This window comes from Poecile atricapillus, chromosome 1 (assembly GCF_030490865.1).
Source record: "Poecile atricapillus isolate bPoeAtr1 chromosome 1, bPoeAtr1.hap1, whole genome shotgun sequence".
Taxonomy (NCBI): domain Eukaryota; kingdom Metazoa; phylum Chordata; class Aves; order Passeriformes; family Paridae; genus Poecile; species Poecile atricapillus.
Genome location: NC_081249.1, coordinates 20,545,560 through 20,561,967, shown reverse-complemented (window position 1 = coordinate 20,561,967; position 16,408 = coordinate 20,545,560). Strand labels below are relative to the sequence as shown.

The window sequence follows — 16,408 nt, the reverse complement described above, 5'->3', positions numbered from 1 at the left end:
AAGGAAGGAAGGAAGGAAGGAAGGAAGGAAGGAAGGAAGGAAGGAAGGAAGGAAGGAAGGAAGGAAGGAAGGAAGGAAGGAAGGAAGGAAGGAAGGAAGGAAGGAAGGAAGGAAGGAAGGAAGGAAGGAAGGAAGGAAGGAAGGAAGGAAGGAAGGAAGGAAGGAAGGAAGGAAGGAAGGAAGGAAGGAAGGAAGGAAGGAAGGAAGGAAGGAAGGAAGGAAGGAAGGAAGGAAGGAAGGAAGGAAGGAAGGAAGGAAGGAAGGAAGGAAGGAAGGAAGGAAGGAAGGAAGGAAGGAAGGAAGGAAGGAAGGAAGGAAGGAAGGAAGGAAGGAAGGAAGGAAGGAAGGAAGGAAGGAAGGAAGGAAGGAAGGAAGGAAGGAAGGAAGGAAGGAAGGAAGGAAGGAAGGAAGGAAGGAAGGAAGGAAGGAAGGAAGGAAGAAAGAAAGAAAGAAAGAAAGAAAGAAAGAAAGAATCGTAAAACATAAATACAAACAAAAATGTAAGTTACCTTGGTTTTAAAGACCTCAGTGGGAAAGTTTTCCTATGTCACATTCACCTGTGACTGCCCACCACTTTAGGGGAAAAAAACCCTGTTTTTTTCTGAAGACAAACACTTGTGAAGCTCTAGTTTTGCTTGTGTAAGTTCATTTAATTGTATTTGTTTATTGCCTTTTTGTCTGTGTGTGTAATAAAATCTCATCCATTCTGTAATATGCTAACTTTCATAAATTAGAACAAAACACCTTTAAGGTTAAAATTGTATTCCTGCCTGTAGTGATTTTACCATTAATTTAACAAAGCCAGAACTCAACGCTAAAATTTCAGAAATTGGGGGAATGACTATACACAGAATTTTGAACCCAATGGACTTATTATTTTCCTTTTTAAGCTCACACTCTTTCACAGCTGTAAAGGCTTGTGGTTTAAAACAGAATGGCAGCTTGTGTGAGTTAGGCAAGTGAGGTCTTTCTGACCAAATTGAAGATTTTTTTTCTTTCTTTACAAACCCTAGGGGAAGACAAACATTCCTTTCTACTTTACTTTGTTAGCTACAGTATCTCCCACTCATTGGTGTACTTCAGCAAAGAAATTGTTCTGCCAAATGCAAGTAAATTGTACTGAAACCAATTAACTGATCTGTTGATGGATCATGTAAATACTCTCTTTAAAGGGGTACTAATTGTAGAGAAAATTCTAAGCATTTTAAGGGACTCTTTTTTCATTGACAGCAACATTCAATATTAGCAACCCATTTGATGAGCAATACAATCATGCAAAAGAAATGCTTACATTCACTGCAAAATAAAAAAGTGCTAAATTCAGTTTAGAGGGTGGAAAATCAAATTAGGTGTCACCTACAAGATGCCCTTTTCTCTCTCAGTCATTTTTTCATACTCTGGGACCATCTCCAGGCAGAACATCAAACCTGAAACCTGTCCACTGCTTCATAATAAAGATCTGAAATTTGCTTTGCATATTCTTCTGCAGAAAAAAAATAAGGACAAGCCCCTTGGCTGCTGTAAACGGAAATAGCTCCATTGGCTGTAGCAGTGCTCTGCTGCACTGCACTTCTGGACATGTTTCCTACAATTTGAAGCATTTATGATGCAGAGGAAAAGGGAGGGGAGAGCCTGGCTTACCATTTCTCTTTGCTGTCTCTCAGAAGCCACTTCAGATTGATACATCTTAGGAAAAATACATTGCTTTAGTTACATTCATTAGAAACGTGATTTTGTAACCTATTTTATACCGTCATAAATTCTTGTATCTTACCCAAACTCCGTTTATTTTATCCCTTGTTTAAGGGAACGCATTCTGCTGCAACTACCTCTACACCACAAAAGTTTTATTTAAAATTATACTTAATAAGAGAACTAAACCTGTAACCATTTTACTTCCCCATTCTAGTTAGTTGTAGGCAAGCCCCTTGTTCACCTTTGCTTGGACATACCTTTGAGGGATGAGTAGCACAGCACTGTATCAGAGAGGGGCATTGTGCTGTTGCATGAGCCCAGGCCCTTGATGGCTGGTCACAAACACTATGGTTGACCTCGTGGGAACCTGAAGAGCAGGGTTTTAGTTTCAGAGTCATAGAACCATTAGAATTCAGAGGTGGGGAAAAGCCTTCAAAGTCATGGAATCCAACCTTTGACTGATCACCACTTTGTCAACCAGACCATGGCACTGACTACCATGTCCAGTCATTTCTTGAGTACCTCCACAGATAGTGACTCCACCACTTCCCTGGGTAGCCCATTCCAATGATTGACAACCCTTTCTGTGAAGAAATTCTTCCTGGTGTCCAGTCTGAAAGTCCCCTGGCACTCCTGAAGGCTATTTCCTTTTGTCCTGTTGCTAGTTGCCTTTATTTTAGAAATAAGTAGGGGAAATTGCTTCTCTCAGTTCTGTCACTATAATGTCTTCCAAAAAAAAACCAGAAACCTCAAGATAAAACTCATTTGCTACTCTCAAAAAGAAGGAAAAGCATCAAGAAAACATTGTTGCTCTGCTCCTAGGTTTGGGTAGATCAGGAACTGAACACAGATTAATCCCAAGCTTTGAGTTCTGATTACTGCTGAGAAGAGTACATGGCCAAAACTGGATAGGTGTTAATAAGGATCCTATTTTGCACCAAACAAAGACATCTTGCAATGCATCTGGAACAACACAGCCATTCTCTTTGAACTGACAGGATACAGCAAAGGACTGCTGGCACCTTGGTCCTGATGAACACAGTGGGGTCTTTGTGAGGGTAAAGGCTAACATGTGAGGTCCAAGGCATGTGGCTTTAAATGAAGCATGTTTGTATCTTGTGTCTGTGTGTTTCTTGTGCAAATACATACAGATAAAAATGCACTTATGGCTGTGAGCCCTCACACACTACTGAAAAATAAGTGATTTCATGGGTTTGTTTTGGCTGATAAATCTGATGATTGCTTTGTCGGTTTACAGCAATTTGTAGACTTAGTAAGAGAAGATAACACCAAAGTTAACAGTCACCCCTCCAAAAAGACTCAGGCAATTGGCCTTTGCAAGCCATCAGGAAGCCCATCCTTACAGAACACAAGCTGGCTAGCTTCTCCTGGCACTGGGCAAATGGAAGAGGTAAAATTAATTGTATTCTTTTCAGTGACCACACTCCAGTTGCAAATGCTCACGTGGCTCTGGCTTGCAGATAAACCTTTCTAGCTGGACTACTCATTACTCTTACAAAAGTAAACATAAACACTGATGAGTGTAAACATAGACTGTTACGGAAATTCTGAGGTATCTGAAAATCTTACAGCTGCTCTTACTCCCAAGTAAGTCCAAGTTCATCTGGAGGGACTAGAATTTGTAGAACTGAGAGTCCAAAAGACTGAAAAAAGCCTCCAAGCCTGTGTATTCTCTATCTGGAAATTTACAGAGCAATCAGCTTGAAAAATTACAGGCTCTCTCACCTAATCTTGAAGCTGATTCTGTAAACAGTGCTGAAATTAGACACCATTTTAGGTGGTATCTTTTTAACCTGATGGGATCCCTGTGTTGCAAAAATCTTTTGCATATTGGTTTGGATATTTTTGCCTCAGGATAATTTCAGTATTTTGCACCTTTGTGTTCCAGCAGGGAAGCAAGTGAACAAATGTACAAATATGCTACGGTAAATATGTAAAGGTACTGCTTCTACTCTTACCACAGAGGAATTGATCTAAATTCATTAACATACAGACATGGAAAACTTGACTGAAAAACTAATTGAAAAAGAAATTGCAAATAGCATTACATAAGATAAGCATATTAGAAGTCTTGTGAAAATGTTGGTTTTCCATATAACCTTTCTTTCAAAAACATTTAACTTTTGGTAATGTATTAATGTTTATATTCAATTCAAAGTTTTTCTTAAAAAAAGAAGAAACATAGTAAATTTAATAACTATAAATTAACTATAATAATATAACTATACCCAAGTGTACTTTCAGACCCACTTTTTTTATATTTATGAAAATTTTGGGCTCACCTTGCATATCTCAGTTGTTTTGTCCAGTCATTCATGGTTGACAGAGTTAGAGATTTATTTTAGATAAGTTTGATAGCACTAGATGGCTAGCAGCCTTAATTAAAAAACAAATTAAAAAACCCACCTGAAAACAAGTAAAAGCTTAGGCTGAGAATGAGGAATTTTATGTAAATGATTCAAAATATTTGAAGTTGGCTCACAGTTTTTCATCCTTCATTGCGAAGTTTTAATTTAATGAAAATGAAATATTTAGAGTCTTGAAAGTAAAAGAACAAAAGATCCTAGTACAGAAAATATTAAACAATGTAATCAGTTATGTTCTTTTAATATTTCCCCTCTTAATCAAGGAAAAAAAAAAAAAAAAAAAGAAAAAAGGCCAGCAGCCTACACAGAGCAAATTACACAGAAAAATCACAAGCAACTGCAGCCTGTGAATTATTGCCAGTCACAAATTTACCATGACACAATGCAGAGGAAGCTATACTTTGAAGCTCAAGCTGTCAAATCTGAATTTGGAAGTCTCAAAATGCGTAGTTAAACTTAGTGACATAGGAAGATATTCAAGGGAGATGGGCAAGAGACACCCAGAAACTGCCTCATTCCTATTATCTCCCCTAACCTATGCTTCTAATTAAAGGAAATGCTGAAATCAGTGAGGAAAAAAACTCAGCCCTGTAGGATTTAGAAGAAGGAAGGGAGGGAGGGAGGGAGGGAGGGAGGGAGGGAGGGAGGGAGGGAGGGAGGGAGGGAGGGAGGGAGGGAGGGAGGGAGGAAGGAAGGAAGGAAGGAAGGAAGGAAGGAAGGAAGGAAGGAAGGAAGGAAGGAAGGAAGGAAGGAAGGAAGGAAGGAAGGAAGGAAGGAAGGAAGGAAGGAAGGAAGGAAGGAAGGAAGGAAGGAAGGAAGGAAGGAAGGAAGGAAGGAAGGAAGGAAGGAAGGAAGGAAGGAAGGAAGGAAGGAAGGAAGGAAGGAAGGAAGGAAGGAAGGAAGGAAGGAAGGAAGGAAGGAAGGAAGGAAGGAAGGAAGGAAGGAAGGAAGGAAGGAAGGAAGGAAGGAAGGAAGGAAGGAAGGAAGGAAGGAAGGAAGGAAGGAAGGAAGGAAGGAAGGAAGGAAGGAAGGAAGGAAGGAAGGAAGGAAGGAAGGAAGGAAGGAAGGAAGGAAGGAAGGATGTCAGAATAGTCGAATGAAAGAATAAAAGAATAGTTTGGTTGTAAAGAAGGTTTGTACTGATTTATTGAACCTGTTTCTCCCTCACTGCTTAGCCCTTCAAATCACTTTGTGTTACTTAGGAACTGCAACAGTTCAAACAAACAAACAAACAAACCAAACACCAAAAAACTAATCACCACACACACATGCACACAAAAGAACATTAGTCATTAGGGGTGCATTCATCCTTACTGCATACAGTGTTTTTCCAGTAATTATAAGGTATTGAAAATTAAAGGTCTTACTATATTCCCAAGGAAGTAGTGGCAAACCTACCTTTGGTTTCCAGAGGAACTAGACAGAAACTAAAAATTGATTTCACACCTCAGTGTCTTAGTTTAAAAACACAATTTTTAAACATAGCTGGACAAAGCATGGAATTAAGAAGTATATTTTCAATCATTAAATATTAATTGTTATTTCATTTTGCATATCATATTATTGTCTTTTAAACATTTCTTAGTACTATATTTTTTATTTAATAATCAAAAATGAACCAATTCTCTTCTCCCCTGAGTGCATTTTCATTTGTGCCCATGCAGAGCACTGGACCCCATGAAGAGAGGCTCTAAACTGTCCCAGGTCAACTACAGCCATATAGAAATTAAGACTGGAAGGTAGGTTTGATTCATTGCCTGTGTAATAGTTTGGTTTCTTGCTAGAGCAAAGGGTTTGGAGATTATCCTTGGTTTCCTCTCTTCTTAAATAAGGCTGTAGGAAAAACTTTTGGAATATGAAAAAAAAAACCTAAGCCAAAAACTTCAGAGAAAGTGCTTGTTTTATACAAAGCTATTCCTGTTAAAAATAGAAACACGGTCCACTTCACACACACCTGTAGAAATAACACAGGTGCAAATTGCAAATGAAAGTAAAACTTCTTTGTTGTCAGGGTATTAACAACATGTTTCATGAAAATTTGTATCAAATAACCAATACGTAAATATTTGGCCAATGACACTTTGGCTTCTCAGAGGTCTGCGCTTGAAGGTTTGCTAGAAAGAACCATTGTGATAGTTTGCTCTAAGCATATCATATCATGATGTGGGCCTTAGGACTTCTTGCTGCCTTTTGAGGCTCAGTAGCCATACCTGGTTTAAGATTCCAGTCAAAGGACATCCCCACCAGCTGCTTCAGTTGTTAATTTCCTTAAAAACCTGTTACTTGCCCTGTAACTTTAAGCTGTAGATCTCCCTATGTTTGTGGGATAGACTGAAAAGTCCTCTGATAGCTCTTTTCCCTCATGGTCATTCTTCCAGAGGGTTACTTCATTGATAAGTTAAATAAACTTTTTCCCAATCCTTTTGTCATTATCAGGACTCTTCTCTGTACCTCCTCCATCATCCTTCTTGAAGTACAGATAATTGAATGGGACTACTTTAGCAGACATCACAACACCAGTGCCAGGCAGAGACTGTTCAGCCTCTGTTCTCCTCCCTGACACATCCATTTCTGTGTACCCAGTATTACAGCAGCTTTTTGGGCCATGGCACCACACGAAGCTAATTTTCTTCCAGCATTAGCATCACATATATGAGTTTCTTCAGAATACTTCTCCCCTCTATTTACTGTTCCCCAAAAATGGCAGCTTGCATCTAGAAATGATACAGCATACCTTGTGTGCTTCAGTAGCCATAGAGATTGTGAAAAGAATAACTATTTTAGAATTCTTGAACCAAAAATTTTGCATTTGGCAAAGGAAGCAATCCATATGTCTTACATTTTACAACAGTGAATCATGCTTTAAATCCTGAGTAATCCAAATGAATTGAGACCTTTTAAAGTGTAAAATATTATACAATGCAATGTCAATATAAACAGGGAACTGTTGCAGACTGCATGCATCTACACCACTCTCAGTCAATAACAGGAGTGCACTTCTGAAACTAATCTCCCAACTCTCTTCCCACACTGAGCTTTGGGACACAGACCAGAGCGGTTTCTGAGCATGAGAACTGCTTTCTCTTTGGGTGAAACTAACCCAACCAGTGCACCTCGAAGGATGTCCAAGGTGCTCCTGTCAGGCAGCCTGCAGGACCAGCCTCTGGCTGGACACCCCCAGCCCCAGGAGGCACTTGGATGCTGCTGTTGGTGCAATGCAGACACTTGGTCCTTCCATCCCTGTTTCATCTTGCCCACCTGCCCACAGGCATGTCTGTGTCTTGTTTGTTTGCTCCTTTGCATGCACACTCCTCATGAGAGGGACTGGGCTTTCCCTCTCCCCTGGGGCTTGTCCTTCCAAAGTCCGCACTGGAGACCACAGACCAGTATTAACAAGGATTCTTCAGGAAGATGAGGCCTTCCCAAGGGTAGACTCCTGGTTCCCAGCTGACTTTAGCCACTTTGAGAAATGTGTGAGCAGGGCTGCTCCTGCTGCTGTGGCTTCAGAGGGTAAAATAATTCTCACAGGACTAGGGGAGACATCTGACAGCACTCTCACAACATGCAGGATTCATACACTTCCAGAATACCTGAGCAACTAGGGGTGATGATGCATAGTTAGCATCTCTCACATCCATAGCACAACCTCCTGCTAAGTCTGGCTTCTCTGCAGGAGAACTGATCCTGTTCACTCTCTAGGTGTTTCACTCTCCTGCAGCCAGCTCCTAGGTAGAACTACTTTCTCTTCTAAAATCTTTCATGGGAGGAAAAAAAAAGGTTTGAAATGATAAACTGTCCCAGACATTAATTCAGCACAGCTGGGGACATGCAACACTGCATGGACGAGGAAAGACAAGAAAAGAGATGATCACCCCTCTCTTCTTTCTATTCCAGACTGGCAGGAGGCCAAACTGTCTCTAAGAGTAAATTAGAGCAACATAAAAAAATCTCTGTTCCATCTTAGGATCCTAAGGGACCCATACTGCTAGCTCAGCCCTTCGTGTCAGCCCACTAAACAGATCAGAAGAGTGGAGATAACATACATCAAAGTTTCTGATTTATTTTACCTTAAGTAACAACAAGTACGTGTTCAACATACTAAAGAATATCTTCCATACACTAGATAGGAGTGTTGCCCTGACTTATGTAGATTTTTGGAAGAATCACCAATCCATGATCTTATAGAAAAAAGCAAAAACACATTTAGTGTGATGTCTACCTAATACACAGTGTCCCTGAGCAGCAGATGTGCATTGGTTGTATAATGGCATGGGGAAAGAAGTATGAATAGTGCATCTCTCTTTGCAACTTCTGCAACAGAGTAACAGGATCAAAATTCTTATCAGAGGTTATTAGACTAGATTGAATTCCTGTTAAATCCCAAGGAATCTAAATCTTCACATCTCAAAAAGGTGGAAAATGATTGCTAGAAAGTGCAGGTATTACAGGCCACATGAATCAAACTATAGAGAGAAAAAGGACCAGATCATGTTTCCCTTGCAAAATCAAAAAAAAATTTGACACTTTTGTCTTCCAGAAACTTTGAAACAAGGTCTTCCACTTTACCTTTTTATTTCTGCTACTATAATTTTACTCAAGAGGTCTACTTGCACAGGTGGTCATGAATTAAGCAAAATCTTTCAGTCTAATCCAAAGATATCAATAAAGTAATATGTGAAGGAAAAAAAAAACATTGATGGTCTCAATTCCTGCAAATTTCTTAGTCAATCAGAATTTCCTTCTAAAATTGAAACTCTTGGTATTAACAAGCAGTTAAATGAGAAAATGGTTTTGGTGCTGCAAAGCAGTTGCTCATGAGTGACTCCATCAGAACGTTTACCTGAAGAATATCAAATATTGTAAAGATGCTCACAAAATGTAACTTGCTCTTACAGAAGTGCTAAATAGTAATAATAACACACTAAAAGTCTATACTTTCCCAACATGAATAGTTTGGCAGGACACCTCATAAAAGGAAAGCTAGGGATTTAACTTACTTGTAAGTGTGACAGCAAGGGCCTACTATGTCACATTTCCATGTATAGAATATCTACGTACAGCAATGTGACAATGGCATAGTGCCATCCCAGCAGTGTGAGGATACATATTCAAGTTCAGTTTTCACTATTGTATCAAAAGTTTGCATATGAATTTGTCTTAAAAACTTAATTAGCAGATACTCTTTTCAGTCCACAAAACAAATAAATAATCTGCACTACAGGCATTTTTGTTGGGTTTTTTTTTTTTTTTGTGGGAAGAATTATTTAACCAAAGTAATGTAAAAGAAGAAGCAATTATTTATTTTTTAATTATTCACTTTTTCAAGAGAACTTATTTTTATTTAGAGAATGGAAAACATGGGGTGAGGGGAAAACATAGAAACAGTTACCAACACAATACAAGATGATGAAGCACTAGAAAAATAACAATGAGTTTCATCTCGTAAAACACAAAATATTTTGCCTTATGATCACATTATCTCCCCAGTAAGCCAACCCTGCTGGCCCTTGAGTTTGATTGCTTCAGGTTAGGGTTTCCATTTTAATGAGGGTAAGAAACCTCAGCTCTGGCTCCGTCATTTGGAGCTGCAGGGCTGTGGCACTGCTGCTGATCACCATCACAGCATCACACAATGAAACTGAAAAAATAAGGCTCCTAAAAAAATGGTGATTTCTTTTATATATGGTCACTTTGGAGTCTTCTCTTACACAAAGGCCAAAATGATTGCAATGGCTAGAGTAGTGATTCACTCTTCTACTTTTCACTCTACTGCCACTATATAGTTGGGGATTTTTTAATTTTTTTTTTTTTTTTATTTTAACTGGAAAAAAACCAAGTCTTTATCTCGGATCTCTGCAGCTCCTCTTAGCCAAGCATAGCCTGAAAAAAGTGCCTTCTTTGATAACCTTCATTTGAAGTTGTGGGCAAGGATTACGTCAATATTTAACCCCATCTCCCCGGGGGTGGCTGCCGGCTGCCCGGCGTGGCCAGGACACAGCTGTACAAAACCAGGGATCCGGACTGGCCTCAGCACCAGCTCCCGAAGTGAGGGGCAGGCGGATACAGCCCTCCAGACCTGCCCTCCCTCTCCTGCTTGTCGCGCTCCCTGCAGGACTGCCTTCAACTCCACCAGAAATAGGCGACGGCGGCCGTGCCCAGTTAGGAAAGAGGAAAAGTCACTTCCTTGTATCCGCACGCCGTTGCAATTTAATTTCCTTGCCATCACGATGCCTTCAGTTGTCCACCAAGCTTTCCTTGCCCCCTGTGTCTCCCTGCGCGCTCAGCAGAGCCTGTGGCCAGGCCTGCCGGGCCCAGCTGTCCGAATGCCCGGCGGGGACGCGGCGGCTCTGTGGGCTGGAGGCCGCAGCACTGCGGTAGGTCCAGGGCCCGGCAGCGCAGGATGAGCGTGTGCGGCTCCTCAGCAGTGAAAAGCCCAACAGACGGCTGGGAAGGCTGCCAGGCCAGACCTGCAGTGCTGCCGCTCACCGAAGCCTGCGGCTCCGGGCATCCCGGTGTGCTCTGCCCCCTCAGCAGGCAGCCTCCCGGCCGTGCTGAGCCACCACCTCAGCGTGAGGGACCAGGGTGGCCCAGACACAGCGGTGACAGCTCCGTCCCTCTCCCCACAGCGCACTAGGAGTGAGTCTCAGCTTCCTTGCTGGCTGTCCGCGCCTTGGAAGCTCTGCAAGTCTTGACTTAGGACCATTTTCTCATGAGTTTACCTCATTTGTAAGCCCATAGCACTTTAAAAGCAAGCAAGCGAACAAAAAAGCACAGGAGCTAAAAATTCTAGCCCATCTCTCTAAGAATCTGGAGGGTGTTTTTAGTTTGTTTACATCGCCGAGTAATAAAAACATAATGTAGGTTTTGCATTTGGAGAAAAATAAGGCGAAGGGGAGCTTACTTAGAAAGGGAGACACGTGTCTGCCTGTCTGTCTGAGCGCAGATGGCCTTGCACTGCAGTCTCGAGGCTCTGAATATGAAAATGAATCACATCAGCCCGCAACATTTCCCAGTGTTTCGAGAGTTCTGCTTTCAACACATATATGAATGTATGTTGCAATGATCTTTGTTGTCCTGACTTGGGTGATGTCATATTTTTCCATCAGGATACTGGGTGACAACACATTTGTAGGCTTTGGGCTAAATGTATAACGAGCATGAAATTCCCTTTAATGTCAAAATAAGACCAAAGGAGAATAAAAGAGTGGAAAGGTCATATGCAAAAAAAACCCTCCAATAATAAATATGACTTTCGGGGCCCCGCGAGTCTGGCTGTCACCGGGATGTGCCCACCGAGGCAGACACCCCGGCAACATCCTGATAATCTTATTATTTGCATGACATTAGCCATGAGCCCGGGGGGGGGGTGGGGAAGGGTGGGGGAGGGGAAGGGTGAAAAAGGCCTCCGAAAGCATCCTGGCGGCCCCGGGCGACCTGCCGGGCCCCTGGCGGTGTTGCGGTGGCAGGCGGGCGGGGCCGGGCGGGCAGCGGCCCCGGCGGGTCGGGGGCTGGGCGCGGCGCGGATTGGCGTGCGCAGCTACTCGCGGCGGTGCGGTAGCGGCGCGCGGGGCCCTGCGGAGCGCGGTAATGATGTCAACTTGTTATTTACTTTGCAGCGCCGGGTGACGGCGCAGCGCGAAGGGAGAATCAATCAGCCGCCGGGTGACCCGCCAGGCGCAAAAAAACGGGAGCCGGGCGGGGGAGGGGAAGCACATGGAGCCGCGTTGCATCATCCGTCCGGGGGTGGGGGGGGGGGACACGGACGCGACACGGGGACACGCGTGGGACGGGTGCGCTGCGGGCTAGAGAGTCGCAGCGTTGCTGCCCGCGGGTGTGCCGCGCCAGAGAGATGCAATAAAGCCCGTTCGTGCCGATTCCCAGCCCGCCCGGCTCCGCGCCCCGGGGTGCGAACTGGGCACCGCCGCCCGCCCCGGACCGGGGCAGCGGTGGCGGCGCGGGGAGCGCTCCCGCAGCGCCGCCCGGGCCTTTCGTCCGCGCCGCTGCGCGGGACGAGCAGCCGCGTCCCGGGCGCCGGAGCGCGCCCCGCGGTGCCCTGCGCGGGCAGCACCGGCCACAGCCGCCCGAGCGGGCCCGGGCCGGCCGCGGGCCCGAGCGTGCGGGGCACGGAGGGCGGCCGCGGGCACCGCGCGCCGGCCGGCAGCAGGGAACGCGGCGCTGCCCGGCGGGCGGGGGAGGGGAGGGCCGGGCTGCCCTCCGTGTGTGTGCCTGGTTTGTCACCGGGTTTCAGTTGCGGGGGGGTGCCAAAGCACAACATAACCACAGGCGGGGCGAGGGCCGGCGGCACCCCAGGGCATCCCCGGGGGCGTTGGCGGCGGCGCCTCCTCGAGTTGCGCGTCCCGGCGTGCGGGACCGACGCAGGTGGGGGAGGGCGCGGCCGGTTCGCCCCCCACCCGCCCCGGCCCTCCCGGTGCGCCCCCTCCCCCGCCGTCCCCTCCCTCGCTCCCGCCCGGTGGCGGCGGCCCCGGGCGCGGCTGTGGCTCCCCCTCGGCGCTGCTCCCGCCGCCGCCGCGCGTCCGCACCGGCCCCGCCAGCCCCCCCTCACCGCCATTCCGCCCCAAAACTTTCCGTTTCCCCCATCCCACTCTCCGGGACTTCCTTGTGCCGCCCGTGCGCGCGGAGGGGGGGGGAGGAGGCGTGTGCGGCGGCGGCGAGGGGGGATTCGCAGCCTCCTGGCAGGCTGGCCGGGACCCCGGGGGAAGAGGAGTTGCACCATGCGCGGCAAGTGAGGGAAAGTCTCCGCCAGCAGCAGCGCCGCCGCCCCCCGCAGAAGTTGGGGCTCTCCCCGCCCGCGGGAGCGGGAGCTGTGCCTTTAACGCCCGCTGCGCCGCGAGGTGAGTTCCCGAGGCGGATTATTCATCCCGGGGACCCTGTTGTGGTTTCTTTCCCCCCCCGTCTTTTTTGTTTTTCGTGTGTGGTTTTTTTTTGGTTTTTTTTTTAATTCCCCCCTTTTCTTACGCTTGTCCTTCCTGGCGTAGCCCCCCGAGCCCAGCCCAGCCCGGGGCCCGCTGCCCCCGGCGTCCCCTCTGCAGCCTGACCCGCCCGGGGGGGAGGGGGTCGCTTAACCGCCGCTTGCTATGACGAAGTTTTTTGAACCCGGACGCTTTGGGGTCTGTTTGGGGATTTTGGGGGTGTTTTCTTTGGGCCGAGGTGATGTGTGTTTGTGTGGGGGGCTGCCGTGCCCGTGGCGGGTGTTTTGCAGCTGCCCCCGGGCAGAGCGACCCCGAAGCGTGGGGGAGGGGAGGGGGGGCAGTTTCTCTCTAGTTCTGAGACAGTATTTTAATGTATGGGAGGGTTTATTAAGAAATATATAAATGCTCGGGGAGGTGGGGGAGAGAAATGCGAGGTATTCACGCTCCAGTGTGGAGTTTGCAGAGCCTGGGTGGGGGAGGGGATCCCATTCATCGCCAGGGCTTGAATCAGCAGCGGGCGGAGGGGCCGGTCGCTCCCCTACATCGAAGTTTACTTCCAAGTAGGTAAACAAGTTCGCTCCTCGCCCCCCGCCCCGTGCCCAGCCCCCCGGAGCCGCGCTGCCCCCGGCCCCGCTCGCAGCGCCGCGGCCGCCGGCGGGGCGGGGTGCGGGGAGCCCGGCGGGGCCGGAGCTGCGGGGCCGCCGACCTGTTGCGCGTCCCGGGCCGGCGAGCCCAGCCCCGGGGCGGGCGGGCGCCCTGCCCCCGGTACTGTCACCGCGCCGGGCAGGGTCCCCATTTTGTGGTGCGCGTTCAGTCTCGGCGGCGGGGGCTGATAGGTGGGTTCGGTGCGCGGCTGAATATTGGTGTGGTGTGATGTAAGGCGAATGACCCTTGACCTATTTAATGATATGTTGTCGGGTTCTCGGGCAGGCATCCTGCACAGCGCAACAAGGGGCAAAAACACCAAGCCACACCCTAAAAGTTCGGCTCGCATATTAATTCCTCAAAGTCGGCGTTTAGACGGAATAAAGGCTCCCCTTTATGTGTTGCCTTAACATGCCTCTTTGCTGCTCTCCACGAGGGTTCGTACGGCGTTTCTCCCTTCCTGACGCACGAGCCTTGGAGTGTGGATGTGGATGTGTGCCGTGGGGGAGGGGAGGCGGGCTGTTCGGCGGGGCTCGCCCACCGCCTCCTCCAAAAAAAAGAAAATATTGCAGCATAATGTTGCAGAAACCTAAAATATTCCATTGAAAAGACTGAAGATTTGAAATAAAATGGAGTGTAAAATTAAAATTTCGGGACTAGTGTTCTAGGCTAATAGTATGAAAATAAACATATTATGCCAGAGGGAGATCTGATTGTAGGTAATAAACACAAGGTCTTTACTCTTGACAAATATAATGTCGTACCTTACTTCCTTGCCCCATTTATTGGTGGTCTTCTAACCAAGACTACTTGTGTGGATGCATAAGGTTTAACATCATATACCCTGTGTACCGTGTGACTGCACATGCTGAGTTTAGGCCTCTCCCTGTCCTGCAGTCAGTGTTCTGTCATGTACAAAGACATTGGGCAGGTTTTAAATTAAACATATCCATTTTGTGATAGCAGATGTTGTTGGCATAGAGAGCCAGATTTGTCCTAGTGTGTGTTTTGGCGTTGTTGTTTTTTTTTGTTTGGCTTTTTTTTTTAGCAATTACAGATAATAATTGCAACATCTCAACAACAGCAATAGTAAAACAGGGAAGCTTTCCCACAGAAGATTTGTAGAGGGGGTGGGAGGAAAAAGGAAAGCAAGAGGGGGAGGATGCTATCACATTAAAAATGCGTTGAACCTCTCTTGTGCTATATGTAATAATGGTAAAAACAGTGGAGATTTGAGCAGAGCTGCTGTAGTTGTCTCAGTGTTTAACACCTTCAGTGAGCTATGCAATAACCAGGGGCAGGGCAACCCTGGGTGTATAGTCTGGGGAATGAGGGGCTGGAAAGCAGTGCCAGGAAAGGACCTGGGGATCCTGGTCGATGGCAAGTTGAACATGAGGCAGCAGGAGGCTGCCCTGGCAGCCAGGAGGGCCAACCCTGTCCTGGGGGGCATCAGGCACAGCAAGGCCAGCCGGGCAAGGGAGGGGATTGTCCTGCTCTGCTCTGAGCTGGAATGGCCTCACCTCGAGTGCTGTGGGCAGGTTTGGGTGCCACAGTATACAAAAGACATTCAGCTGTTAAGAGTCTCCAAAGGAGGACCATGAAGGACCTTGAGAGAAAGCCATATGAGGAGTGGCTGAAGTCCCTTGGCTCAGATTAAAGGAGACTAGGGGGAGACTTTATTGCAGTCTACAGCTTCCTCACAAGGAGAAGCAGAGGGGCAGGCACTGATCTGGTCTCTGTGGTGACCAGTGACAGAACCTGAGGAAGTGGCCTGGAGCTGTGCTTGGGCAGGTTTAGGCTGGATGTTAAGAAAAGGCTCTCCTCTTGGAGTGTGGTTGGGCACTGGAACAGACTCCCCAGAGAAGAGATCACAGCACCAAGCCTGATAGGGTTTAAGAAAAATTTAGACAATGCACTCAGGCACATGGTGCAATTCTTGGGATGTCCTGTGCAGGGACAGGAGTTGAACTTGATGATCCTTGTGGGCCCCTTCCAACTTGGTATATTCTATGATTTTAAGGTTGGGTTTTTTTTTCCCCCTAAGATGAAAAAGTATGTCCCAGAAGCAAAGAGGATTAAAAATTACACATGCATGTAAACACTGGCAACTGCACAACTGTCCAGGTCTCTTAGGACATAAAAAAGCCCTCTGAAGATAAGCTGTCATCTGAATACATCCTCTGCCCTTCCCCCACCAAATTGAGTAAGATGACTCCACTGTTCTCTGCTATGTCACTGCTGTGAGTTATACTGCTATTTATTTTTTTTTTAATGATTGCAGATTTCTCCACAATAAGTATCGAAAGAGCAAAAGTAAGTTAAATCATTGCTAGGGAAGGGGCACCTGGAATTGTCAGATTTCTGCTCCATCAGTTTGCCCAGGTTTCACCAAATCAGAGAATATGCTGAGTTAGAAGGGACCTACCAGGACTGAGTCCAGCTCCTGGCCCTCTGCAGGACAGCCCCAAGAATCCCATCACGTTTTGAACTCTCTCAGGCTTGGTGCTGTCATCTCTTTACTGGGGAGCCTGTTCCAGTGCCCAGACACGCTTGAGGTGAAAAACCTTTGCCTGGGTCCTTCCTAACCTGAACCTCCCCTGATTCAGTTTCATGCTCTTCTGGTCCTGTCATTGATTGTTGGATGGGCTTTTCTCGTTTTTGTTAGGACAGGGACCAGAAGTAGATGTGGTCCACTTGATACATCTAATGTGCCATGGCTTCCTGAATGGAGAGTCCCCCTCTGTCAGCAGC

At 46.6% G+C, this 16,408-nt stretch overlaps 1 protein-coding gene across 2 annotated transcripts in view; it reads left to right on the top strand.

Annotated features, from left to right (window-relative positions):
- The first annotated feature begins 12,561 nt into the window (after nt 1-12,561).
- The window catches only part of TBL1X (transducin beta like 1 X-linked), a 190,823-nt gene continuing 186,976 nt past the window's right edge, over nt 12,562-16,408 (top strand). For both annotated transcript variants that reach the window (XM_058845907.1, XM_058845891.1), the window contains exon 1: nt 12,562-12,934. The gene's annotated coding sequence lies outside the window, so the exon portion shown is untranslated. The remainder of the gene's footprint in view (nt 12,935-16,408) is intronic.